The sequence below is a fragment of the Camelus bactrianus genome, chromosome 17 (genome assembly GCF_048773025.1).
Source record: "Camelus bactrianus isolate YW-2024 breed Bactrian camel chromosome 17, ASM4877302v1, whole genome shotgun sequence".
Classification (NCBI taxonomy): Eukaryota; Metazoa; Chordata; class Mammalia; order Artiodactyla; family Camelidae; genus Camelus; species Camelus bactrianus.
The window spans coordinates 22444003-22469406 of NC_133555.1; the positions used below are offsets into that span (position 1 = coordinate 22444003).

The following is a 25404-nucleotide window of genomic DNA, read 5'->3' on the forward strand; positions in this document are numbered from 1 at the left end:
GTTGAGAACCACTGGTCTAGAAGCTTCTGTGGCCTGTGTGGCATATGTTTACTTGTACATGAAGAATCCATGTATTCACTGCTTCCTGTTGGTCACAGAAACTTGCACTGTTCTCTCTCCACTACCTAAACAACACAAATACTCACGCTCTGAGGCATTCACACATGGAGGGAGCCTGGTACTGCTTTATATTGTTAAGCGCTTCCTGCTTGTATGAACAAGGTAAGTTACATGACTTACCTGTGCTTCCGTTTTTTTTATCTCTAAAATGGTGATGTCTCAGTATTTCCCTCTTACGGTCTTGGGGATGATTAAAAAAATTGAAATTTAGACTGCTTACGCATTAACTGTTCACTGCAACCGTTTTAGAGCACAATTGGGCAATAACTGGAAGGAAGAATTTACATAACCTGCCCTCTAAAGAGAGTTTTCGGGCTTACAGGAATGGTTAGGTTCTTGGGGTAAGAAACCACCATGATAATGTTTCTGTAGGGCTGGCCTTAAAAGTCATGGAGCCATCGTGACGGTAGTTCTCCAAGACTGGGTTTGATACAAAGGAAGGATGGGTGTCACTCCCCTTCTCATTGGGAGCTGGTTACTTTGGCTGCAGCCATCTCAGCACATGGGAGGTTTCCTTACCAATTCTTTGTTTTCCTCCTGATGTCATTTGAAATGTGTTTTTGACATTGTTTTAAACAACTGATACCATAGTTTTAAAGCACCTGTGTGAGATCCTAAACATTTGCTGAACAAATGACAGATTCTCAAATGACAATTGAAATAAAGTTAAGTCACACAGAGTGCGTGACAGTGAATTCAGGACTTGAGCTGAGGTTTTTAGTACTATATAGAGTTCTTTTTAAATTCTGAAGCTTTTCATTAATTAAAAATAATAGCCTCAATTATTGAGCACTTACTCTTTGCCATGTACCTTGATGAACATTTTCCGAGTTTTTATTTTCTCAATTGAATCTTCAAAGCGGTGGCTTGGGTCTGAAATAAGTATTTATTTTTTAATTGAAGTATCATTGATTTATAATACTGTGTTAGTTTCAGGTGTACAGCCAAGTGGTGAGTGACTTGGTTATACATATACTTGTATGTACAACCATATTTTTTCTAATTCTTTTCCATTATAGGTTGTTACAAGATATTGAATATAATTCTCTGTGCTGTGTAGTAAATCCTTGTTGTTTATCTACTTTCTATATGGTGTGTGTATCTCTTAATCCCATACTCCTTATTTATCCCTCCCCCTTTCCCCCTTTGGGAAGTTTATTTTCTATGTCTGTGAGTCTTTCTGTTTTGTAAATAAGTTCATTTGTACTATTTTTTAGATTCCATGTATAAGTGATATCATACGATACTTGTCTTTCTCTGACTTGCTTCTCTTAGTATGATCAACTCTAGGTCCATCCATGTTGCTGCAAATGGCACTATTTCATTCTTTTTTATACCATTCATCTGCTGATGGACAGTAAGTTTTTATTTAAAGTTGAGAAAATATAATAATAATTTATTCAATCCCACGTCGCAGATGCTATACAGACAGTCTGATTTGCACTCATTTGCTAATTATGTACTTGCCTGAAGAGTGGATAAGTATCTTGCCCGTTGTGTTACAGCCAGTCAGCACAGAGCTGGGAGTTAAATCCAGTCCCGTCTGCCTTGTGCCAGTTTGCTTGATCACTGCATTTGATAACTTCCCCTAAAGGCTGGTGTTTGGTCAGCGCTCTAAGTATGCAAGTGCAGAAGATACAAAGGAGATTTGGTTTCATTTCCGTCCCAGCTAAACGCCCACCACACTGGCAGGTGAAGCGGCGCGGGAGATCAGTAGCCCTGATGTGGTACTAACCTATCTCCTTATGACACGGTGCCTGCAAGGTAGGGGAAGCTCAGTCAGTGTTTTCTGATAATGGGTTTATGAGTAAAAAAAATCAAATAGAATAAATAGCCTTTTGTTAATAACATTAACACCAAAGTGGAGGAAAGTCCATGTCGAGGTTTACTCCAGGGAAGAATGGACCCTTCAAGGCAAATTAGCTTCGATTCAGTCGTGAACAGCGCTTACACAGGTTCATCCTGACCATCTGGAACAAAGCAGTTCAGTTCCTTTCTTGTGTATCATTCCCAGAGAAGATGTTTATTTTGAGGGATCTTGCTAGATGGAATTTACAAATTCTCTGCCAGGTCTGTTATCTTGTATGTTGAACGTTGGGTTCTTCATTCTGTTGGCTCTGGAAGCCACATTTCTGTGACTTTGCAGAGCCCAAGTACTTGCTCTGTGCCTAGTTAATTTCCCCCAAGGAGAAATGTTTCCGGATTCATGCCCAGCTCTGTCACAGGGTGGTCCTTTCCTCCTCACGCCACCGACCTCCTCTGTGCTCAGTTTCTGTCATGTTTTGCGAGAAGCTCCCCGAGGCGTCTTGCTCAGTGGGCATGGCAGCGTGGTGTGTGCCAGCGTCTCCCGGTGCCGGTTTCCATGCCTCTTGAGAAGCAGATTAGGGGAAGTGATGGATGCTGAAATAGGTTTTGACAGATCTCTAATCCTCTTTCTAACTGAGAGCTGTGATTGGAGGTGGTTCCTCGTGGTGCCTCTTGTAGGAATTCAGTTCCCCCCCTCGGAGCTCTTATAGCTTTCTTGTCCCACCAGCATCTGTGGACTCTGGCTGCTGAGGGGTGAGAGGAAGGGCAGCACGGAGGACGAGCCGTCCAGCAGTAATTGTGTTCTCACCGGGGAGGAAAAGGCAGGTCTCTCTTTTGTAGGTGGGAATGGATTCTCTGGCATTAATGTTCACTTGTTAGAGTTAGGTCAGCGGTAAGAAGATACGGTAAAGGAAAAAAAAAAAAAAGATTAAATGGCAAGGGAAGACCCTGTTCTCTTTTTTAACAAATGATGGCTGTATGCTTTCAAATCTCCTTCTAGATGAGCAAAGAACAGGAAGTGCAGAGAACCTGAGTGCACGTGGCACATGGCGATTTTAAAAGCTCAGTTCATCAGCAATCAAAGCAGTGCAAGTTAAAACAAAAATGAGATAGCACTTTACCTATTAAATTAACAGACTTTTTTTTTCTTTTTTGAGTTGTCAGTGATACTACTGTTAAAGGGTGCTGGGTGATAGGCACTTTTTTATATTACTATTGGGAATACACACTGGTTCAAAACTCCTGGCAAGATTGTATGAAGAGCCTGAAAAATATTCATGCCCTTTGATTCAATAATGACATTTCCAGGATTTTTACAAAGGAAATGATGATTTTTTTTAAGGAAGAAGAAGGAAGTGTATCACTTGGATATTTATAACAATTTTTTCTTTCATAATTGCAAATTGGAAATAAATATTTGGCGGTAGAGTTACAGAACATTCTAGCAAATGGGACTGGAATAGTAATATGTCGAAGTAGAGTTTCCATTAAAAGTGATGTTTATGATTTGAGAAAATGCTTAGGATATATTGATAAGTAAAAACTGTGTATTTAGTTTGTTTCTCATTATTTTAAAAAATAATGCATAACCTGTAGGAAAAAAGAAAGGATAGATACTGAAATGTTAATGATTATTGTGTCTGAGTAGTGGAGTTTTCTTTACCGTTACAAACAAAGAAATTCTGGGTATACTTAGCCTGTTTAATTCTGCTCTGTTCACTATTTATTTCACCAATTAACATTACTTGCCAATTATGTATCAGTACCGACTCGTAGCTGTGTCTGTCTTAGAGGTATTTTTAGTTTTACATATACATCAGTTGCTGACAACGTTGAGAGCTACTTTCTCAGGGCTGTCAGCGGAGTGTGAGTTTCTACCGATGAGGACTAGTGAACCCCCCTCTGCTTCCCACAGTATGCACCTGCTTGCCAGGAGGAGAAGGATGGAGAAATCATCTTCCTCCTTCGGTCATTATTTCATGGTCTCATGAACTCTGTAGAGTCATGATACCTGGGAAAAAGTTGCATGAAATGGTGCTAGAGGTGCCATGACTGTGCCAAGGAAACCTGCAAACAATGGATGTTAAAGATGCAAGAGCTACGCAGAGTGACTTTTCTCTTTTAAAATAAGGAAGGAATGGATGGGAATGAGGAAGGAATTGAAGGAGGGATGGAGGAAGGAAGGAAGGAAGGAAAGGAGAGAGAGGTTCCTCAGAGAGTTCATTGCGTCACACCTTGATGTCAGGTGGTTGTCTTGGAGCCGTGGGACAAGTGCGGTTTTGAGGCTGAGAGGTGGGTCCATGATTTTAGTTCTCAGTGAAGATCGTACATGTCACCGAGGTGGTACCGGGTAGTACAGAGGGAAGTTGTGAACGTGCATCTGGCCTGTCGGCCTTGCTGGAACCTTAGATGACCCTCAGCTGCTGTACCTCGGTCAGTTTTCTCATCCATGTTAGGGGTTTGCAAAGTGATCTCCAGTGATTAGCTTTGTGGTTGCCAGAGGCGGGGGTTGGGTGGGACGGTAGCAGGGAGGACTGGATGAAGGCAGTCCAAAAAGTGCAAACTTCCAGTTGTAAGTACTAGGGATGTAACGTACAACGTGAGAAATATAATTAACACTGTTGTATGTCACATGTGAAAGCTGTTAAGACAGTAAGTCCTAAGAGTTCTCATCGCAAGGAAAACATTTTTTTTCTATTTCTTTAATTTTGTATGTATGTGAGATTATGGATGTTCACTGAACTTACCGTAGCCATCATTTCATGACGTACGTACCTCACGACATTATTCTGTACCCCTTAGCCTTACACAGGGCTGTATGTCAATTATATCTCAGTAAAACTGGAAGAAACCAAAACAAAAGAACAAAGAAAAGTGATCTCCGAGGTCCCTTAATTCCATTGATTTTTGTGGAGATCTTCTGAGCTTTCTACAAAAGGGAACCAGTTCTTGCTCTGCTGGTATCCCTGGAGTGAGCGTGCTTGTCTTGGCATAGGTGGGTCTTCCATAAGCTGTGCTTGGTACCTCATCAAGCAGAGTCACCTCGGGAGGATCTTTCTTGAGATGGAGGAAGAGGGCTCGATAACTCCACAAATAGTTAGAGGTGAAAATAAGTTCATTGAGAAAATTGGCCATCGTACATTGCTTGCCCTGCTTTGCTACCCCTAGCCATCACGGCTCCCCTACGAGGTAGGGATTTTTACACCCACTTGACAGAAGTCTAGAAAGGCTGAGCGTTCATGGAAAGTCACATAGCTGGTAGGTGTAGCATCGAGATCTAGCAGACTCAAAGGTTCGTGCTCTTAATTCTCATGCATGTTCTTTCTATCCTTTTGCTACCAGAATCGCCGAAATTCACAAAACATCCCAAGCCTCAAGTAACTCAGGTCAGTGGTGCAAGATGGTGGCCATAGGCTGCAGTAGGCCTGTGAAGTGTTTGTTGGCCTCTGTGGGTTTTCTTTAAGAATGGGATCATTTGCCAATGTTGACAAATTGGCGGTTTCGCTTCGGGCTCATAACGTGGCAAGGCTGGCTGTAACTCAGTAACTGATGTTCCTTTCAGGTGAGGTATTTGCTGTGTGGTTTGCTGCTCACCCCACCTGACCTGCCTCCCTTACTTACGTTAGCTCTGTGGTTGAAAGAAAAATTCAACCTTTTGGATAATGCAAAAATGGGACAGCCCATTCCTGAATGATTGTAAGTCAACCACAGCAATGGTAGAGTTCAAAGGGCTACAGATGTGAGTGCCTCCCCCTTTAAAGGTAACTAAATACCATGTCTGAAACTAAAAACATGCAGAAACAATGAGATATCTTCTGTATGAGCCAGTGAGATCATTAGATGTCCATACGGTTTGGGGTGTTGGTCCTGATAACGAACCATCAGGCACCTTTTGTCGTGATGGGCAGAGGCATGTACCACCCAGGCGAGGGTCTGTGGGATCTCCCCAGAGGGGTCTGTTTGTTCCTCCTCCTCCTTTTGCCTAATACTTGTTTCATGCAGAGCTCACAAAGATGCCATCACATTAAATTGTGAATTTGTTGTGTATTTCTTTGGATATGCCAACACTCTTTCATTGTACAAGAAGTTAGGGCATTTTAATTTCAATACAAAATAATTCCACATGCGTTTTGAGTTTTATCTCATTGATTTTGTTTATGAAATGATGGTCTTCTAAGTCTTTTTTGTTCAGTTTAGTTAAATACCGTTACCTGTAGGAGGGAGCCTATCTCGTTAGCGTATTTCTCAGTGTCTGGTAGGCGTGGCTTAGGTAACCTTTGTCACGATGTCTGGCATATTGGGATCGCAGTCCCATCATTTTGGCCAACTGAATGGATACCTGGATAAATAGCTGTTGGTAGGTGATGTTTAGGTTAGTCCATCTGTCTGGTGCTTGCAGAAAGTGAGAGAGTCTAGGATTGGAGTATAAATTCTGAATTTAGACCATCTGGGGGCACATGCCAGCTCTATGTATGAGCTGTGTGACTCAACTCTTTGGGTCTCAGTTTCTACATCTATAATGTGGGGAAAATAATTTATGTCTCAAGGGATTGCTTTGAGGATACAAGTTGCTGTTGTAGACTCTGTTATTTTCACAAATATTTGCCTCCCTCACCCTCAGAAGACTTTATACGTCTGTCCTGTTGATCTCAGGCATGACTAAGGTACTTTGGCTACTGGATTTTGAGTATGAGGACGTGTGTCGCTTGCTGGCATGGATTGCCACGTTTTCCTTTCCCTTTGTCTTAAGAGTGGCAGTGTTCTTGATAGAAGAGTCTCCATCAGCCTGAATTCAGGAATGGAAACCATGGGGCGGAGCCACAGACAGTGGCCATGCAGCACGAAGCAGTACTAAACCTTTGTGATCACAAGCAATGAGCTCCTGGGATCATTTGTTATTGTGGCTTGACCGCTCTTAACCTTACTAATACGAGGATTAAATCTCCAAGCCTTAGCTGGATGCCTGCATATGGTGAATGTTCAGCCAACATTAGCTTGTATAATTATGTGTCTCCTTACCCTGTATTTTTTCAAGTGTTGGTCCCAATATTTGGCTAATTTTTAAAAACCTCTCCAGTTTTTTGTTGTCATTCCACTAAGACATGAAAGTGTCACTGGCATTGGTCAGTTTGTTCCTGTAGTTTAAGAATAGAAAAATAAAAGGATTACAAGGAAAGATGCATTTCAGAAAAAAAAAAATACAGCAGTATTCTTGGTCAGGGGTCAGAACCACTGATCTAAGGGCAAAATCTGCCCCCCCCCCGCCTGTTTTTGTAAGATCTGTAAGCTATGAATGGCTTTTACATTTGTTAATGGCTGGAAAAAATACAAACAAGGATGGTATTTTGTGACACATGAAAGTTATGTGAAATTGACATTTCAGTACTTGGAAAGTTTTGTGCAAACACAGCCACGCCCATTTATTTAAGTCTTATCTGTGGCTGCTTGGCCAGATTGCCCTACTACTTGGTTTCAGTGTCCTAATCTGTGCCTATCATAGAATTATTTTTAAATACCCAAAGAAACTTTATGTATAGCAATGTATTGAAAAGAATAAGAATCTATGATATGTTCTTAAGTGGGGAAAACCTACATTACAGAAGATGTCATTTAAACTTGTTTTGCTTTAACATGTTCCTGGAAAAATTACTAGAAATAAATATAAACTAAAATCTTAAAGGTGATCCTGATGGTGGAATTATGGCTGATTTTTAGGTTATATGAATCTTTGGGTGTTTTCTTTTTGAGTTTTACGCACTGAGCATATAGTAAGAGAAGTTATTTCAACATGATAAATAATAAGGATATAGGATAAAATAGAGGGAGCAATAACCCATTTAACAGTGTTTCGGGCCTCTCGAGCCCTCATCTTGCGTTGTGCTGAAAAGACAGAAAAGTTTGTGTGCCAGGGAATGTCTCCTTCAAACCCCATTCCATTGTTTTATGTGCCATCTGGAAACAGAAACATCCTGTTCTTTCCATAGTTTTTCGGTCTTGGCATCTGAGCCTGGCATCACCTATGTGCTTTGGAAATTGTACTTAGAATTTGTGAGTTTCCTAGAACCCCACAGAACTCCCAGATGCTATGTGACCTGTGTACGCAGCAGTGGCTGGAAGACACACCAGTTCCAGCTTGTGAAGGTGCTCCAGGCCAGTTATGCTTTTTAAGAGCATCTTTCTAGGACTCATGACCAGGGCTGCCAAGTTCCGCCAACCTTGACTTTGAACGTCAGATGCTTACCCACAGAGGTGCTGCATGGAGAGCTGAAAAGAGGTGGTGGTGTGGGCTACTCTGAGTGAGTAGACTTCCCCACTGGTGGACACACCTAGACTTGGGAGGGAGGGTGCCAGTGATCCGAGCCATCTCTCTCGGCCCTGGACTAATGACTCCCATTCAGGCAGCCTCCTCCATCTCCCAGGAGGCTACCCTTTGTATAAGCGGTGTTATTCTGGAGCCTCCAAGATGGATGTGGCTTATACAACTCCTGCTTTGTTCTCCAGGGCTCAGGCAGACCAAATGCTCTCCAGAAGGCGTCTCAGCAGGTGTCCTCGGATGCATGTGCTTTATTTAGGCTTCTTCAAGCTATAGCACTTAGTGGACAGCCTAGATAGAAAATGTGGCCATCAAAAAAAAAAAAAAATTGCGAGAACAGTGTATGTTGTTCAAGTCCATCAGAGGGACACTGATTCACCATTGTGCATCCTCAAGTCACACTGTGCTTTTTGTTCCCAGGATAAAAGACAGGCAGAGGCGATGTAACTCACCAGTTAAACAGTCAGACTGGAGTCAAATGCACCTGCAGGCACTTGCAGTCTTTCTGCTGCTGTAAACTGGCTGAGTGCCCTTGGGCTTGGGCTTTAACCTTGGTAAATTTTGCTCTCCCCTTTGGTAAGAGGAAGATATTAAAAAAAAGTCCCTCTTCATGGTGTTACAAACAGTAACTGAGGCATTGTATTGTGACGCATAGCCTAGTGCGTGGCGTACAGTAAGTGCTCAAGAAATTTAACTGTTGATCTATTTAGACATCTCTTGGCACGTTTAGCCCCCGGAGCAGGTATAAAGGGCCTGTTTTTATCCGTGATCCAGCTGAGGATTTTTTGCTTCTTAAGTGTAAGAAATTATAATGCCTAAAGTTGAATTTGGGAACAACTTGGGAACAATCTTTTAAAAAGTTTTCTTTATTCATAAAAAGCTTTCTTAAATCCAGATCTTCCTGCCATCCTTCCCTTCCACCAAGGAAATAAGAATAGTATCAGTAATCATGATAATGATGACAATAACAAATACTCAAAACCAGGCATTGTGCTCAATGCTTTACTCCTTTTGTTCTTGAGTCCAGAATTGTTCTGCTCGCCACACGACACGCCAGTAAATCGGGAGATGAGGAGTTGGGGCAAGGAATAATGACTTTATTCAGAAAGCCAGCAGACTGAGAAGATGACGAACTAATGTCCTGGAGAACCATCTTCCCCAAGTCAGAATTCAGACTCCTTTTATACTTAAAAGGGGAGATGGTGAGGTTGGTTGTTATAAACTTCTTGGTGTCAGAATCCTTTCTTCTTGCAGCTGTCCAGATGGGTCAGGTCGTTATGTTCCTGTAAACCTCCAGCAAGACAAATATTCTTCTCTGTTCTGCAACCTTTAATCTCTATATGAATGGAAAAGTGTTCTACCCTTAAAGGTCAGAGCCTTAAGGATGGACTCTCCTGTCTATTTCAGGCTACAGGCAACATTCTTTTACAAAAGGTGCAGAACCAGCATGACAGAGCACAGGGTTAGAGCCAAAGGAACAGATCTAATACGGAGTCAGATTTCTTTCTCCTTTATTACACTTTAATCCTCACAATAAACGCTATGAAGTCTGAACTTTTATTATCCCCATTTTTCAGATTAGGAAAATGAGGCACAAGGAGTGTTAAGTAACTTGCCCAAGGTTACACAATTAATAAATGGTGGAGCTGGGATTCAGTTGCAGACCATCTGGTTCTGGACCTCTGGCTCTTCACGGCGCCACATGAAGAATTTCCCAGGTAGCAACGCTTGACGTTTTCACAATTGAGTCTAGCCTGTTCCTTTAAGAAGAACTAGACAGCAGTAGTTGAGCACGTTCAAAGCAAGGTTTCACTCTGCCCTTGGAAGGAAATGAATCATACTTAATTCTTTGAATACTTTTGAAAAGAACTTTCACTAGATCTATGAAATGTCAAACAAAATGAATCAGATTTTTTTCTTTTGTGGGAAGGTAAACTCACCCTAGGTAGCTCAAGATGAGAATCAAACGAGTTATTAGGCTGAGAAGTATAAACATCTTTCTGTACCTAAATCTTTGTGCTTCCACTTTTCAGTCTGTCAGGAATGAAGGATTTCACAGGAGATTTCTCCAAGGCAGAGGTTTCCAGCCTTTGCCCCGTTGACATTTTGGTTCTTTATTGTGGAGCCTGTCCTGTGCGTTGTAAGATGTTCAGTAGCATCTCTAGCTTCTAGATGACCCTCTAGTTTCCAGTTGCACCCCCATCCCTCTTCTCAATGAAACAAACCAAAAATATCTCCAGGCATTCCTTTTCCTAATGTCCCTAAGGAGTCAAATTGCCCCTGGTGGAGAACTGTGGTTCTAAATACCCACTAGATCTGCCTTGGAATTTGAGTTTCATCACTTGCATGGTAGGGCAAGGTGACTGTGTATTAAAAACCTTCCCATCTCTGGTTTTCTCTTCTATATGCAGAAGGGCATGTTGATTCCTTCCTGCAGGATGATTGGGAGTCTGAAATGAGAAAACCTAATTAAATTGTGGGAGATGGTTAAAATATATGTGTTTTTTTCTTTTTTAACTATTCTTTTCCTTCCAGCTCCAAAATTCAACAATTCTAATCATAATTATAGTTCTTCATTTTCCTCCAGATGCTAACATATGTATGTGATAAATCAATTTATATTTCTCAGAAAGACAACTCTTGGGAATGAAAGTGGAGAGTAATTTTTTTGTCCTTTTCTTCTTCTTCTTCTTTTTTTTTTTTTTTGCTGAGTTTCTGTGTTTTTAACCAACACAGAAAAGTCTTTCATTCCACGTGAAGCATTCTTCAGAAAAGATCGAGGCCAACTCTTTTGAATACCCACTCACAGTTGAACAGGAAATGAGTTTAAATAACAGCTCTTGGGGTTTAAGTTAGATATGAAGAGGAACTTTCAGACCAAGCTTTCCAACAGTGGGAGTTCATTGCCAGAGCAGCTGACAGAGTTGCCTTTCTCAGAGACTCGTAAAACCTAGAAAGCCATTATCTGAAACAGTCTGGAGTAAGACTTCTAAATTTGAGAAACAGTATTAACCTTGCAGGTTTACCCTTGAGTATTCTGCAAGCTCCACTTGTGATCTGAGTTTCTAAGAGAGGTTCTGGAACAATTCTTCGAGTGTTTCTTCTTTCTTCCCTGTGGTTCTGTCTCTGTCCTCCCCAGCCCCCTCTCACCACACAGCTAAAAGAAGAACTCTAGAAACAGTTGGCTGAATTTCAATGCTTAAGACCTTGATGAAGGCAAAACAAAAACAAGGAATAATTATTTGCAGTTTGTCAGCAATTAATTGTACTTTGCATGTAACTTTTTGTTATTGGAGACTTAGGCAAACAGAATGCCGTGGTTCTGTGGCTCTCCAACAGGCAGAGAAGGTCTGCATTTTCACTGTGCTGAGTCATCCCTGCGGCTTCTTCAAAAGACAGATGCTTCAACTCCATCGCTGGGGTCTGATTCAGGAAGTTTGGGGGATGCCAGACAACTGCATTAAACGCACGTACACACTCGTACACACCACCCTCATCGCAGTCTTCATTCTCAACGGCGTGGACTTTAGCTCTTGTAGTTTGATATCTGTGCTTCTTCTCATCTGTAAAATGGGGACGATAATAGTACCGACCACACAGAGTTGTTGGGAGGATGATGCAGATAATTCAAACCGAGTGCTTGGGGCAGAGCCTGGTAGAGACACCTCCTCGGTTTCCGTTAGTTGGTGGTGGTGTCATTGTGATGGTCGTCATCACCACTTCTGCCCTGGGAACCTTGGGCTGTTCTCGATTCCTCCCTTTGATAATTCCCTTCCTAATTATCTAACCTACTCGCCAAAGTCTGATGAGCCCAGATCGTCTTCGGGTCATTTGTAACCTCTCCCTCCCCCCTTTTTTCTCCTTTTCTTCTCTAGTTCAGACCTTGTCTGGACAACGGGCAGCCTCCTCACTCATCTTCCTGCTTCCTGCCTGTCTGTCTGTCCTCTAAAGTGCAGCCAGAGTGATCTTTCATATGTACCTTGGGTATCCTTCCCGGCCTTAAAGCCCTTCATTGCTTTTAGGATAAAACCAGTTTACACGGCCTGCCTGATCTGACCCACTGGGCATCACCTCATGCCGCTTTTGGCCTTGTGTGCCATGTTGGAGCCACAGTGATCTCTGACCCACGCTTGGCTGTACTTCAGTTGTACTGAGTGCTTTTCTGCCTCAGGACCTTTGCACAGGGCTCCATCTGAAGCTCCTTCTGACTCTTCACATAGCTACTTCCTTTCCTCTTCGGCTCTCAGCCATTACCACCTCTTTAGATGGGTTTTACTTGACCACACCCATTCAAAGTCTGTATCTTACTCCCCATTATTTTTAATCTCAGCCTCCTGTCTGTTCTCTTCCTAGCATGAGACACTCCGTAATTCTTTTGTTTGCTGGTTTACTTGGGTTTTCCATCACTCTTTCACTGTAATGTAAGAACCACGTGGCAAGCGACCATGTTTGTTTCATTCACCCACATGTCTCTGGAACCTAGTCCAGCGCTCACCACACAGATGATGCTCAGGAAATATTCATGGGATGAGAGAATGAATGAATGAATGATAAGTGAATGGGTAATTGATTTTGTTTGCTTGCTTATTCATTCACGTACACAGCCATATGTTGAGTAGCTCCGGTAGACAGGACCGAGCTGGGTATCTGAAGAGAAAAACGGATAGAGAGATGTTATCTAGGACCCTTGGGAGTGTTTTAATTTTTCCAGAGCACTTGGACTGATTTTACTTTTTGGACACAAGCGAGTTGTGTAATTCTATAATTTTTCCTTTTCCACATCGGCTGCTACAAATTTAGAGCCAAATTTGTGGCCCGTACATCTTCTTGGTATGCAGTTTCGCCTCATTCTTGGATCTATTTCATGTCCCCGTCCTCATTTTTCTTTTCTTTTTGTTCCTATTTTTAATTCATGCCATCTTGTATTTTATGTAGCCTCATAAGCTGCCTTAACTTCTCCCTGAAACAAGACAAAGCAGACATCAATCAATATATAACAACGTGAAGAGGAGAGCTTTATGAGAGGGATAGATAAAGTGCTTCTTGTGTTAGAGAGGTAGAGATTTCCCAGGGGACTTCTGGGAGCTCCAGGCAGTGGGGAGGAGAGGTGAGAGCCTTCCCCAGGGGCGACTGAGCACTTAGTAGGCACGGGAATTGTGGCTTCGATGGGAATTAGTAAAGGGAGACTTTAATTCAGGTGACTGGTTATTTTGCCTGTGTTGACTGCATGCTGGAGCTCTGGGCCTCATGCTGTTTTTTCTCATTATCTTCCTTCTCTGGAAGCACCGTATGATTTTCAAAATAATCAGGAGTCACCCACTCTGCTCTCTCTGAAAGGCTCACACAAGCTTTCTCATAACTATCTTATTGATTTTCAGCCGACCAGCACTGTGATTTGGGGTAAACAAGGGCTTGCTGCTTCTCAACGTCTGTCCATTGTTGCTCCTGTTTACAGGGTATTCTGATTCAGACCTGGACCGCAAGGGGGAAGCAGACTTCTCTCCTGGGTCTGGGGGACTTTGCACACACAGTGCCTGCTGTACGGGTGGGCTCACCCTTCTTGCAGCTCCACGTACTCCCATCTGCCCCAAACATGGAGCCTTGTGTCTCTGGCCCAGAACTCCCCCAGGACCCAGATGTGTGTCTTCAGGGCCCCTCTCAATGTGTCTCTTCTTAGATGACTTGTAGACGCCTAAAGCTTGACCTGGACAAAGTCGGATTCCTGGTCCTCTCCCTGTTACAGCTGCAGCATTTGTCTCCTCCATTGATGACAGGTCCATTCATCCCACTTCTCAGGCCAAAAGCTCCGAGGTCACCTCTGACTCTCTGTCTTACATCTCAGTCTGGCAGGACATGCTGCAGGCTCTGCCTTCACCGTTGGCAGACTCTGCTCTTTCCTTTCACCCACCACCACCCAGTTCTGGTCTCTGACATCTCTTGCCTGCATCCCAGCCATAGCATCACTTCCATCCCCTCCTCCAGGGATCTTTGGAAAACCCTAAGTCATGTCTCAAATCAAAACCCTCCAGAGGGACTCATCCATCTCCCTCAGTCTAACAGCTGAAGTTCTTCAGTAGCCTCATGCCCCCACGTAATCACCTGCTCCTTGCCCACAACCTGAATTCTCCTCAGTTCTTATGAGTCTCATAAACCATTGCACTCTCTCAGGCTCACTGCTGCAGCCACATCGGGCTCTTTGCAGTTCCTTGAACGTGCTGTGCCTGCTCCTGCCTCAGGACCTTTGCACCGGATATCCCTTTTGCTAGGAATGCCTTTACTTCCTTAAAGTCTTTGGTCCACCTGGCCAACTGATTTCAAATGATCATGTTCCTCTCTGGGATTTCCAGTCTCTCTAGTGTATTGTTTTTCTTTTATGCAATGCACTTAACCACTTTCTAACACAATATATAATTATTTTAGAGGGGACTATTTTTTGTCTACCGCTCTCCCACCCTGCGTTAAATGTAAGGGCAAGGATCTTTGTTTTATTCTCTAATGGATCCCAGGGGGCCTAGAACAGTGCCTGGCGCATCGTGGGTTCTCCGTCATCATTGCTGAGTTAATAACTGAAGCACGGTTGCTTTTCAGGTGTGTCTCATCTCTTACCGACATTTAGGCTGATGTGCTATGCTGCTTTAGGAACCGGTCTATAAAGTCTTAATTACATCGATAAAGCCTGTGTCACCCTCCACATGAACCTCGCAGAATTCTTCAGTAACCCTGTCTTCTGGAGCCTCCTGGGCCCATCTGGAAACCATTCTCACAATCACCCATCCTATATAATAGATGACTATTTTCCCTTTGAATATGTCTCTGGCTCCCCAGAGCCCACGGTCTGCACGGAGATGGATTTCTTATCTCCGTTGCTTCATTAAGAGTGTACATATTCGGTTGCCAGTGCGACGGTCCTCCGCAGGGCAGTTTTTTGCAACAAAAGAAAATGTTTGCCAAATGATTTGTCAGCATATGTTATAAAGCCACACAGGCGCTCTTTATGTAACCGGAAAATACTGATCACGATTAGTGACAGATTAAAGACCAAGAGGGAAAAATGGCGTTGCTTTCTTCAAAGGAACTTAGAGGGTTGATGCAAAGGTGAAGGGGTGGGGTGGGGGGAGGAGGAGGGGAAGAGAGCAGAAAAGTAGCAGACTGTGGGTGATGGGAAATAATTCTGGAACCAAGGGAACAGGATTTAGCATCGTAGGGGCCAGCGATCTATCTACCTGACTCCCAGCGTTCTTCAAGGTAATGACCTTCCCAGGCCACCTGGTCTCGTGCGTCAGTTCTGGGGAAGAGAGACATTCATAGGCTTTTTGAAATGGCAGGGACCGGAGCTGACCTCCCAAGGTCTGAGGGTCCTGCCGTGGTGCCACGCTGAGCCCCCAGGCGGATCGGTGAGCCGGGATGGTACAGCTTAGGAAAGGAGGCCCTAACTGCTGAGGTTGGCAGCGATGTCTGAACGTAGCAGCGTGTGATTCTGGCTGCCTTTGGAGGTGACTCACCTCCATATCGGGAGAGCACATTAGACAAGTCTGGCCTCTTCTCCACGAATAAATATTTGACCTCTTGATGTTCTCCAGGCATCTTCCTAATTAGGAAACTCAGACAGATCTCTAAGAACAAAACCAAACATGGCTCCCCAGTGCCGGGCAGGACTCCCTCCCCCGGTGTCAAGTCCCTGAGCCGGCAGCACCGGCTGCATCTCGTAGACTCACCTCCAGTGCAGGAATGCAATAGTGGCGTTTTGGGTTGTTTCCGTTAGAAGAAAAGAACTTCCCTTATCAAAACCAAGTGTTTATCTAGTAAAAGACCTGCTTCATCTCACATTCCTTTTGGCGATGTCAGCAAGTAAATGTCAGTGCTCGGAGGACCAAAGAATAACGTCTTCTCAGCTGGTGAGGCAGAGGGCGGTCTGAATGAAGGTTGCCCCATGAAGGAGGCATGGCTCTGACGTTCTGTGTGCCTGGGGGTGGTGGGTACCATGGAAATCCCTCCTTGTTTATTCTGAGGCTCTTTCGCTGTAACGTTCCTTGGAATGTTTTAAAATTGAGTGAACTCGAGAATTTACAGTTGTTAGATCAGGGCCGGGTTTTAAACTTTTATGATGGAGCCGCGAGGCTCGCAGACTAAACGGATACCAAATGCACTTACTCCTCGGTGGTGTGTGGTTTGGGGGTCCAGACTCCTTCACTTCAGGGTATTGTCCTTGAGCTCTCTGTCGTCCCTGGGTGAAAACCAGCCTTCCCTCTACCCGCTCCCTGCCCCCAACAACTCCCTCTTTTTTTAGCAGGGAGATCTTTTATATTAAGAAGAGATTGCTTGGGAAATGAAGAAAATGAATTGGGAGCTGGGCTGCAGAATTCCAAATGGTTCTTGAATCAGTTGGTTTTTGTCTTGCTGTCTGGTTGTCAGGGTGACTTCACCCGCACACCCCCTCTCCCTTACACACTTATCTTGAGAGTAAGTCCAAGTTCAGGATACAGAAGACAGTCTGCAGCCACCCAGTCAGTAGGAAAGCTCCCCTGAACATTGTGTAATGATCAGCCCAGATGCATAGCCTGCATGTTGGGGAAGACAATGCTAGCAGAGGAGGGATGAGAAACAGGATGAGAAACATCTGTGGTTCACGATGTCATAGCTCTCTTTGGGTAGCATCTGATTACAGCCATGTATATTATTTAAAAGGTTCTTTAAAAAAACATGACCACAGGGGAAAAATCCAGTGGTTTTCTCTTCCCGCTGTCTGCGGATGATGTTTTAATCATGGTGCATGTAGAGATGTAGTGTTTTCTGGTGAAATTTGTCAAAACTAATGTGGCAATTTTCTCTCCTAAGTGGGCAACCCCACTTAAGCAACTCGTGTAATCACCCGGGACAAGCCACGCCTGCTCTGGGTTTCTTGGCTGTCTCATTCCTCTTGGTCTCTCCCCTTTAAGACCGACTTGGGATGAACTTGGTCATTGTGAATCACTTCTGTTAAATGCTGTCCGTGTATCTGGAGCTACCTTTTTTCAGGGATGAAAATGATTACTGTTTTAGGTAGTTAAGTTTTGTTACTATAGAAGAGATTTTTCAATACGAACCACTTAGAGGATGTGGTGCTTAAGAGTCTGGGGGTCCAGAGGTGGGTGGGAGGTAGGCAGCACTTCCTTGGAACTACCATGGCCCTGGAAACTGAGACTAGTTCCCCGAGAGGGTGCTCGGCTGGGACTGCGGGGACTTGCGGGGTGGAAGGCGTGCCCACCTGTCAGACTGCAGGCTCCAGAACGACACATTCCCCGGGTGACTTTTGACCCACAGTTGGCGCAGCAAAACTCAAAGCAAAGGGTCAGCAAATTACAACCCAGATCTGGCCCACTGCCTGTTTTTGTAAATAAAGTTTTATTGGAACATAGTTGTGTGACGTGTCTAGTTACCATCTCTGGCTGTTTTCCCTCTACAATGGCAGAGTTAAGTAGTTGTCAGAGATCGTGTGAACTGCCAAGCTGAGAACACTGACTATCCATCTGGCTCTTTGCAGAAAGCATTTGCCAACTTTTGATGGATTTTTAACTTAGTGGCCAGCTTCCCAAGGGTGTCCTCATGGTCCTCTGTAGAATGAACCCCCCGAGATAACATGCAGAGTATTTTATGTGTGTGCACGCCCACATAGGATTTTCTGGAGAGAGAGTGCGTGGATTATAACAGTTTTTCCAAAATGTCTGTGATCCTAAGATGAAGATCCCTAACTTGAAAGGATATGCAAATTGTACCCAGTCTACAGGCTTGACTTCTGCTTTTTCTTAACTTCTTTTTCTGTCCTAAGCCCCTTAGAATCCTGCTGAGTAATTGGTCTGAAAAATATATATGTGAAGTATAATGTCTAACGGGAAAGTGGTTTGCTCCATGAGAATAGTTTTATTTTACTCAGGGCCTTCTATGCCAGAGCCTAAATTGATCATCTGAGAAAACTGAGGCTCAGGCTTGCCTAAGATTTCCCAGCTCCTGAGTCACAGGCACTGGACCTGACGTCTGTCAGTCTCAGAGGTGGTGCTCGAAGCCAAGTCCGTTCACTTCCAAAGTTTTCATTCTGTTTTTAGGCCCTATTCTTCCAACCAGCAACACGGACACCAGGATGTAGGTGGTTCCTCTTCAAAAGGCACCAGAAGGAATCTTGTGGTGTCGGCGTCAAGAAGCGTGTTTTTTCTCATACTTGCTCCTCGTCTCACTTCCTTGGGAGGCCTTTCTTTCGTCCCTTGGCTCTGAAGCAGAAGTTCTCAAACCTGGCTGTCCGTCTCCACTACCTCAGAAGCATTAAAAAGGTGCAGCGTCTCAGGTCCCATGCCAAGACCTACTGAATCAGAAATTTCTGGGCATGGGCCTGGAAAGACTGTATATTTTATAAACCTCTCTATGTGGTAATGTTCTGGCCAACCAAGCGTTGGTCCATGAACTGCTGCTTGGATACCCCCATTCGATCGGAATGCCACCCAGACTCTGGCCATGTTTGGCAGTCAGGGTGGGAGCGTAGTTGTTACTGAGATCTGACTGCTTCAACCAAGGTGACTCACCCCCCCTCCCCACCTTCTTGGAAACAGGCGAGATGCTCCCTCTTTGCAGTTGGGTCCTCCTGTCCAAACAGAGCCAGGAGTCTGTGGGTGGTCCCAGGCAGGCAGGAGGGCTCCCTTCTGGCAGAGCCAAGAAGGAACAGGCTGAGATGCAGTTGGTTCTGAGGAAGGGAAGGGAGAAGGGTGGGAGGGGTTGGCCCAGAAACAGCAGGATTAGGAAGTGGATTCAGAACTCCAACTGGAGTTGGAGGAGGAAGAATGGTCCTCTTTTTCCTTTAGGCTTTGTTTTAAGATGAGAATGTCTTTACTCCATCTTCATTTCACTCTTAAGAGCCATGGAAGTCAGGGCTATCCCTTCAAAAAGAAAAAAAAGAAAAGAAAAGCACACGGATGGTATCACAGATGACGGCTCTTTATTTCGCCGTTTCTGTGCAATGTCCCCAGGGTTCATACCAGCGACCCCTTCAGAACCCTGGCTGTTTACAAATTGGCCACATTAAATCCACGTAGGTCTAAATTACATACGTCCTAAAAATATGAGAGGGGGAAGGCTATGAGGTTGGAAGTGACTACAGGACCCAGCAGGCGAGCTTGCCAGATTCTTGATGAGAAATCCGAACCACTCAAAAAAAAAAAAATGAGAGCAGGGCGCTCTGCGCGTGTATGTTTGCATATGTACATATTTGCTAGTCTGCACTGGTCTTTTTAGGAGGTCGGAGCAATTAACCTTTTTTTCCTTTAGCTCAAGTTTGGAGAGAACTTGCAGGATTGAATGTTTGGAAAGTACGCAGGGAACTGCCGTATTTATGTTAAACTGGCTGTTTGAAAGTCTTTCCTCCGACGCAGCACGAGTAACTAACTACCGGTGGGAATTGAGCACTTTGAGTCATGCGTTTCGATTCTGTCTGGCTTTTCCTCGTGAGCTGATGTCCCTGGAATCTCAGGGGTATATGGCAACGTCATTTTGAATGTTTTTTCCTTAAGCGTTCCTCTCCGGGGCTAACTCAGCCGGGGGGGGGGGTGTCATTGTTGAAATGTAGATTGCCCCTAATATCTCTGCTAATTGAATTATTAGTTATACAAGTAAGCCCCTTTCTAAGTCCAACTTCTCTAAATTCTTTGCCATTCAAACCTGGCTGGATAGAAAGTTTTGATTGGGATACAATCTCCTGTTCTGCTAGTGTCTGGATTTAAGAAGGGATGGCAGATGGAGTCAGCCTCGTTAAAAGGAAAATCTAATTAGTCAAGGAGAAGGAGAGAAATTTAGTGTCACACTTGCACCACGTTAACAATCTCACCTCCCCCGAACGTCTTCCCTTGGCTTTCTTATTATTTAGAGATCAAGACTTGAACTCAGTTCCCTTGCTGGCTCCCCTGCCTCCTCTGAGGGGAGTCCCAACCTAGAAGCTTCCATGGAGAGTACTGAAAAGTGCCAAGGAGGACTGGCTTATGAGTTGGCAACCGTGTTCATTTTAATCGTGGACCTGGAGGCATCTCATTGCTTGGCTACCCATCGCCATGTTCATTATCCCTCAAGAATAAAAATATTTCTTTTCTTTTCTTTTCTTTTTTAGAGCAGACAGATAGAGAAGTAGGTCTGAGCCAGGCTTAAGGGAGCACCTGAGCTTCAGCCTCTGACCTGAATGAAGCATCAGAGATGTCTTTAGGGTGGGGAGATTATGGGAGTGGCTGTTCAATTTTTTGAACAGCTTTATTGAGATATAATTTACACCCCATACAACTCATCTATATAAAGTGTACAGTTCAGTGGTCACTAGCGTATTCACAGAGTTGTGCAACGATCGGCATTATCTAATTCCAGAACATTTCCATCATCTGAAGGAAAAGATAAAAACATGTCCATTAGCAGTCACTCCCTACTGCTCCCCCATCCCTAGGTAACCCCTGATCTAGTTTCTGTGAATGGATTTGCTTTTCCTGGACATTTTCATGTAAATGGAATCATACAGTCTATGTCCTTTTGTGCCTGGCATCTTTCATTTAACTTAGTGTTTTCAAGTTCATTTAGGTTACAGCAATTATCAGTACCTCATATCTGATTATTGCTAATTAATCTTCCATTGTGTGGATATACCACATTTTGATTTTTTTCAGATGTTGATGGACTTTTGAGTTGTCTCCACTTTTTAGCTACTATGAATAATGGGTTTTGCATGGACATATGTTTTCTTTTCTCTTGGGTGTGGATCTACGAGTGGAATTTCCGGGTCAGATAGTAACTCCATCCACGACATTTTGAGAAATGATCAAACTGTTGCAAAGTGGATACGCCATTTTACGTTCCCACCAGCAACATGTGAGGGTTGTTACTTCTCCACGTCCTCACCAATGCTTTTTTTTTGATTATAACCACCCTAGTGGGTGTGCAGTGGCGTTTCATTGTGGTCTTGATTTCTTTCTCTGTGATGGTTAACAATGTTGAGTTTCTTGTCACGTGCTTATGGGTCATTGTAGATCTTTTTCAGAGAAATGTCTCTTCAAATATTTTGCCCACTTTTGAGTTATCTTTTTATTGTTGAGTGTTAAGGATTCTTTGTATGTTCTGGATGCAAGTCCCACATCAGACATTTGCTCTGCAAATGTTTTCTCCCTTCTGTGGATTGTCTTTTCACTCTATTATTATTACTTTGAAGCACAGAAGTTTTCAAGTATCATACAGCCCAAGTTATCTATGTTTTTCTTTTGTCACTTGTGATTGGGGTCATATCTGAGAAACCATTGCCTATCCCACGGTTATGAAGATTTACTCGTGTGTTTTCTTCTAGGAATTTTATAATTTCAGCTCTTACATTTAGGTCTGTGATCCATTTTGTGTTCATTTCTGTGTGTGATATGAGGATGGGGTTCAACTTCTTGATTTTTGCTTGTAGATATCCAATTGTCCCAGAACTATTTGTTTAAAAGACTATTATTTTTCCCACTGAGTTACCTTGGCACCCTTTTCAAAAATCAATTGACAACAGATACATAATTTTACTTGGGGCTCTTTGTTCTATTCCAGTCGTCTGTCTGTCTGTCTTTATGTCAGTACCAGATTATCTTGATTGCTACAACTGTAGAGTAGGTTTTGAAATGGGGAAATGTGAGTCTTCCAACTTTGCTCTTCTATTTCAGGATTGTTTTACCTATTCTGGGTCCCTTGAATTTCCATATGAAATGTGTTGATTTCTACAAAACAGCCAGTTGAGATTTTAACCTGTCCCCCAAATTTGAAGTCGTCCTACACTGGATGGCTATAGGCAGTAACTCAGGGAGGTAGTCCAGAGACAGCCGGAAAAAATTAGAGGTTCAAGATAAGCAGCTCACTTTTCCTGCTGCAATTAAAGCATACACACACGCACATCCACCTCTGAGGCTCATGTATACAGGTGGCTCCAAATTCTCATCTACCTCCACCATTGCCTACATCCTGTGCAAGTCTGCTGCTGTGTGTGTGTTGGGAGTAGATTGTAGAAGTCATTAGTGAGATGATATATAGGTGGTCTATCATAGTGTCTGGTGTATGGTGAGTGCTTGATAAATCCTTAAACAAAACACAGACTTCAGTAATACACAGACTTCAGTCCTTAGACAAATGACATAGGGAACCCCTATCTCTGCCTGGCCCTTCAGTTGCCTCTTAGGCTCAAACGTGAGGTCTAGAGTAGTGCTTCTCAAATTTTAGAGTGTAAGAATCACTTGGGGATCCTATTAAGATGCAGATTCGGATTCAGTAGGTCTGGGGAGGGGCCTCAGATCCTGCATTTCTCACAAGCTCTTGGGTGATGGCTTTGAGGACCACCTTTGGAGGAGTAGGGTGGTAGAGGTCCTGTAGGGCACACTCAGGGAAGAGGTGTTCAAGATGATCTCTGACACTTGGAGGCAGACCGGAGGTTAGGAGAAAAAGCTTCCATCAAGTGGAAGTTGAGACAGCTACCCTGTGAGACTTGGATTACCTAGTTCCTTGTTACTATAATCATTTCCCTTTTGCCCACCTACATTCTCTGATTAGTGTTGTCTGAGCCAGAGGTGTCCAATCTCTTTTAATTGCACACTCTCTCAGTAAAAAATGTTTAAAACCAGACTGCCAAACTGTGCATTTTGCTTATCAATAAATTATACAGATACAGTCCCGTGATTAGCTAAAACAGACAATACTTGCTGTGCATGGCAGTATGGGACGGTAAAAACAAGCTTGTAAGCGGAAACTTTGCAAAGTCATCTTAATAAGGAGTGGGAAGAATGACCATTGTCCTGCGAACTTAGAAATTTTTTTCCATAACAGGAACAACTCTCTTACTACTGGTTAAAAATGCATAGGGAAATGAGAAAACTAGTAAAACTAATATTTATTTAGTACACTGCAATGCAAAAGCATTGGAAACATTGAGAATTAAAATATTTTTCTTCGTAAAAAAACTTACCAAGAGTAGTCTGAACAGTGCTTGTCTTCCTCTTCTCATCATACGATACAGAGCAAGATTCTTTTCTAGAATGTGGCAAATTGTCCTGCTGCTTGCAAAGCTGGGATCAGTTTGCATTTTACGCTTTGTGGTTTCTTGAAATATTGCTGAGAGCGTCTTTAAAGTGAAATTTTTTGTTATGTCACTTTCTCTGGAACGTACATCTTCATCCTTTTTTGTTGCAACCATTTTCCTTTATGTCATTAAGTTCATCTTCATCAAATTCCTCTGGCTCCGTATTCAGAACCCTCAGGGATATCACAAAGGTATCACTAGGAGACAAGGAGGCAACACGACGACATCCTTTGCTGTCTGTGCATGAACTGAATAACAGATGCTCAGTGGCCAGTTACTGGCAGACTTTGAACGAAGTGACATGATTGGTCACTGATCATAATGAGCACCTGTTATTTACATGGTGATCCGTGGGCTGAAGCTCTGATGTTTATACTTTATGCAGATCACTCACGGTTAATACACTGTAGGAACTGAAATCTGTACCATGATGGGAGGCTGGTGTTAATTAACTCAGTTGGAGTAAGTGCCACTTGTACATAAGGAACTGTGCTAAGTAAAGACTATCTGTATTCCAAAGCATGATTTATACATAACTCAAGGTTCACGGTTAATCATAGTATGCAAATTTCATACTTCAAAGAGCCACGTTGATTTTTTCCCCTCCGAATTATGGTTAGTTCTCCTTGTCATTATTTTCATTTTATACTTTGGCATCCTGGCATACCAGGAGTAGGAGATGCGCTGTCTCAGCCATTTTCTCATTTTCTTGTGCTTGTATTAGTCAGTTATACTCTGGATTTTTTGTAGTAATCTATTTAGGTCAATTGTAAAAGTTAGTTCAAGTAACAGCAGGTATCCACAATCCCCAAAACCCCACATAACCTGGCAGTCAGTATCCTTACTGTCAGCTGTCCTAGATTGTGGCACTCTCCCCTGCCTTCTCTCAGGATGCTATCAGTACCACATAGGAGGCACGCCACATGGCCATCTGACCCCAGAATCAAGTGAGGGCCCCAGTGTCAAGCCATATATTACATACCTGTAAGTTTAATGCCCCAAATTTTAGGTGAAAACCAGTTTAAAGATAATATTGTCCCTTAATCCACTGTGGAGACCACTAGCCTGAACATCCTAGTTGTACTTGTGTTGTGCTACAGCTAAGGGAAGGGTCCTTTGTTGGAAGGGGGAAGGGGTCAGTTTTTCACTAATGCCAGCATGGTGATTCACATTTGAAGGTTCTTGAAGACAATGTTCTTAAAACCTTCTGCACAATGGATTCACCTGGGGAATGTTGAAAAGCACCAGTGCTGGAGGTCCCACCCCAGGCCCTTTTACCCTTTTAATAAAAGTTTCTGAGTAGGAGCACAGGAATGCCTTTTTTTTTTTTTTTTTTTTTTTTTTTAACAGCCCACAGTTTGTTCTAATGCACAGATAGGGTTGGAAACTATAGCCTTGAGGAGATCTTCCCTCCACTGCCAATCTTGAAGGACCCAATTTTATTTATCTATCTACCTATCTACCTATCTGTCTGTCTATCTGTCTTATTTTTCTGTCTTACCTATGTATCCATCCATCCATCCATCAATCCATTTGTTTTTGTATAGGTGTTGAGGCTCCCCCTCTAGCAAGCAGCCTTTGTACTGCCTCTTAGTGGCTATATTTGCCAAGGAGGGTACCTCTTGTAGTCATTTAAAAACCAGCAGAAGAAAGTTAGCTAAGCATGAGGTCATGGCTGGTGGCTCTGAGGATGATCCATGGTTGTTTCCGAGTCCTGCAAATGCTAGAATGGGCCTAGGATTCATTGCAGTGTTCAGCCTTAGCCTTGCATCTGGAGCTTGTTCTACAGTTAAAAATGAAAGCATTTACTGGTCATCCCAGTGAATAACCGTTGATACAGTGACCAACACCAAAAGACAGTATTGCCCATCAAGAAGTTCTGAAGCAAACAAGATCCATTCAGTCCACAAAGGATGAGGGCCAGGGATATCCAAGGCAGACAGATTTGTTTCCTAGACGCAGGAAGCCAGAGAGGCTGGCTGAGTTATTGAAGGCCTCTCAACAAATGTGCTGCAGAGCTAGTCTTGGTTCCCAATTTCCTGGTTGTTTTTTTCCTGACCTGGTTAATACTGAACGTAGT

The 25404-nt window shown here is 43.3% G+C and overlaps 1 protein-coding gene across 7 annotated transcripts in view; it reads left to right on the forward strand.

The window, feature by feature from the left end:
- Positions 1 to 25404, forward strand: part of PRICKLE2 (prickle planar cell polarity protein 2) — a 310734-nt gene that overhangs the window by 71987 nt on the left and 213343 nt on the right. Inside the window, exon 1 of one of the 7 annotated variants that reach the window (XM_074344537.1) lies at positions 15987 to 16134. The exons of the other annotated variants lie outside the window; for them this stretch is intronic. The gene's annotated coding sequence lies outside the window, so the exon portion shown is untranslated. Of the gene's footprint in view, positions 1 to 15986; positions 16135 to 25404 lie in introns of those variants that run through there. 7 annotated transcript variants of the gene reach the window in all.